The 3,291-nt window shown below is 35.7% G+C and overlaps 1 pseudogene; it reads right to left on the bottom strand.

The window, feature by feature from the left end:
* Positions 1-1,334: 1,334 nt before the first annotated feature.
* LOC100914124 lies at positions 1,335-1,904 on the bottom strand (annotated as a pseudogene).
* Between the last annotated feature and the right edge of the window lie 1,387 nt (positions 1,905-3,291).

Raw genomic sequence — 3,291 nt, 5'->3', positions numbered from 1 at the left:
CATCAGATGATAGTGTACAAAGGGAACTCAGAGATCATTCCTCCCCACCACCACCTATACCCCCTCCTTTTTTTTTGGCTAAGAAAGATACTAAGGCTCAGAGAATGTACATCATTTGCCCAGGTTCACACAGCTAAGTAAATATCTGATAAAGGATTTGAACTTGAGTCTTTGTAACTCCGGATCCTACATTCTATCTGCTATCTTTCTCCTTAGCAAAATTTTATAAGGATCATAAAAAGTCTTGTAAGTCTAATTTGTGGTTTCCTTTGGTGGGGAAATCCAGATAGTGATATTATCAGTGATGAAGTTCCATCAGGTGTCATGGTGGCTAAAATGATGAACCTGAAGTTGGGAAGAACTGAATTCGGATTTGCCTCAGATACTTAGGAGCTGTATGATGTTGGACAAATCATTTTCATTTGCCTCGATGTCTTCAAGTATAAAATGAGAGCAATAATAGCCTCTACCTCCCAGGATGGTTGTGAGGATAAAAATATGTGAAGTATTTTGCCAACCTTAAGCTATTAAATAATTATTATCAAGCAATATAATTATTATTATTATCATTATTGTTAATATAGAAGTAAGATACCACTGGGGAAAGCTATTGATGCCCCTGTTCTGCATATAAAGCCTTTAGAGAGTTACCTTTTGGCACTGGAATTGACTTGGCCAGGACATGTCAGAGATGAGACAGGAACATAGGTCTTGCTGCCTCAGAAGACAACTTCCTGGAGCTGGGATCAGTTATTGTTGCCCTTAGAACCAGATTAAAATCAAAATATTTAGCAAAATAAAAATGTAATAGACCATAGATGTTTATTTTTTAATCATTATGTAGCCTTCAAGGATAATTAAGTAATTTAGTAGACCCAGTTTTTCTGAATTTGACTCCATTGCAGCCTGTTAAGAGTCCAAATTATTTTAGTACAGCTATACAGTATGTCCCAAAAATTCTAGTGCAGTTGAAACTTTAATAGCTATTAAAACACTGAGTGTGAAACTAGAGGTACTGGGTTCAAATTTAGCCTTGAACCCTTACTGCCTTTGTGACTTTAGATAAGTCTCCTTCTTATACCTCAGTTTCGTGACTTATAAAGTTACAGTACAAATTAACGTCAACTGAGGCACAAAATTCTGAGCACAATCAATTTATTAGTTAGGCTAGCAATAACCAACAAGTTGAGTCAGTGGCTCTCTTGATGACCAGAGACCTTAAATGAGGGATGATGGGGTCCTTTATTTAACAATTAACAAGATGACAGAGCAAAATTGCAAGCAACATAGGTGTGTCTTCTTCTGGGTGCTACCTGTGACAGTCAGAATTGAGATTATATTATTTGAGCCTCCCCTTCTTCAGAGCCAAGACATGTCACAAGACAGAGATTCACAGAAATGGGAGTTACTACAATAATTAGGTCATTATCCCTAAAGCTGAATATCTGCAACTTTTTGAGCTTTTCAATATCTGGTGACATGATTTCAAAATCATTGTCACTTAGAGAAGGGCAAGTAGGAGAGTAGAAGTTTGCAGAAAGAGAATTTTTATTCAAATTATTTTAAGTCAAGTCAAAGACCTGCATGGTTGGTAAAGAGCCAAATCCTCAGGGCAAAGTATTTAGCCTGTTCAAACCAAGACTTGGTGTTTGAGTTTCTGGAGGCTCCTGATTCACAAGGGCAACTCTTGATTTTATTTTTTTTTATAATTTTTTTTAATGAAAAAGTTCAGCACTTCCAAATTCTGCAGTTCTGCCACAGGAGGGACAACTGCTAATTCGTTGTGGCTGAGAACCAGTTGTGTTATTGGGATAAAGTTGTGGGCATCCAGAATGTTAGAGATGTCATGTTTACACATGTCCACCTCGAGCTTCCTCCTCCAGCTTTTTCACAGCTTTGGACATGGCTGTGGAGGGCATCAATATCGGGGGACCTGCACTGATCAAGGGGGAACCCAGAAGAGTCGTTGGTATATATAATCTTGCTTCTGACCTTGTGCTTTCCCAAAATTTTCCGCTCCAGTTAATTCTTACCTTAAGAGGATGAGATATTTAAGAAAATCATGATTATACAGTTATCAGTATTCTTTAACAGTAGGTTATTCTTATCCCTAAATTCATTGGCTACACAAATGGACTTGTATATAAAAGCCTTATTTAATTTCATTTGTAACCAACCAAAAAAAAAGTCTTACAGTGGGATCTATAAAAATATCTCAAATGACTTGTTCACATGTAAATTGCCTATAGTTCAGAACATGATCTACATACAGGTTTTAATTCCAAATTATATAATAAACCAAAGTAAAACTGCATTTCCCTTTGAGATAACAAGAGATAGTTCAAAAGTTACTCTCCTCTAAGACAACTGCATGGAAATTCTTTCCTTTAAAACAAAAGATGTTATACATTAACATATTTAATATGTATTGGTCTACCTGCCATCTAGAAGAGGAAGTGGAGAAAAGGAGAGGAAAAGTTGGAACAGAAGTTTTTGCAAGGGTCAATGTTGAAAAAGTCCCCATGCATATGTTTTATCAATAAAAAGCTATTTTTTAAAAAAGATGTTTCTGATTTTAATCTTACAAATTAATAGATTTATACCTTTGTTCCATAATCTTCTTCATCTTTGTCTAATTTCTCCCATTCCATCCTGAGATATTCCAATGATCTTATCTTACATAGGAATATATAACCATTAACAAGGAGATGATAAGTTCAAGAAATAATTTACTTGGTTGCTTACAAATTCAGATTGTGAACAGCAAGACCTTTCATACTTGTTTCCCCTCATAGCACAGCATGCTAGAGTATTGCATCAACAAGATTCATTATATTAAAATATATATAATTTAACCTGCCCAGATCAGAGAGACTTGCAATGCAAGGAAAAAGCAAGGACATAGTTATAAGAGCATTAACTGGTCTTTTAGGCATAAGTGTAAGGATCCAGAATAACTCAATATATATATGTGATAGGATACAATATCCCTAGTTCTGTTTAATTTCAGTAAGAGTCATAGTAACCATATCAGAAAGCCAATAATACAGCAAAATTCTACCTTATTTATAGCATATAATAGCCAGACTCAGACAGGAAACAGTTCTGTTCAAGAAAATAATACCACGGGGAAACCGGTGTCAAGAGGATCCTACCTTAGTACCTCCACCATTATCCCCTCAAATTTTCCCAGGCACAAATATCTGCCTGTGATAATTCTCAAGCTGGATTTCTTTGAGCAGTTACTGGCATCTCCCTTCAATGGTGAATTACTGACAAATTATTAAACAA

This window comes from Sarcophilus harrisii, chromosome 3 (genome assembly GCF_902635505.1).
Source record: "Sarcophilus harrisii chromosome 3, mSarHar1.11, whole genome shotgun sequence".
Taxonomy (NCBI): domain Eukaryota; kingdom Metazoa; phylum Chordata; class Mammalia; order Dasyuromorphia; family Dasyuridae; genus Sarcophilus; species Sarcophilus harrisii.
The sequence above is the reverse complement of the archived record's forward strand: the minus strand, read 5'-3'. Positions and strand labels throughout refer to the sequence as shown.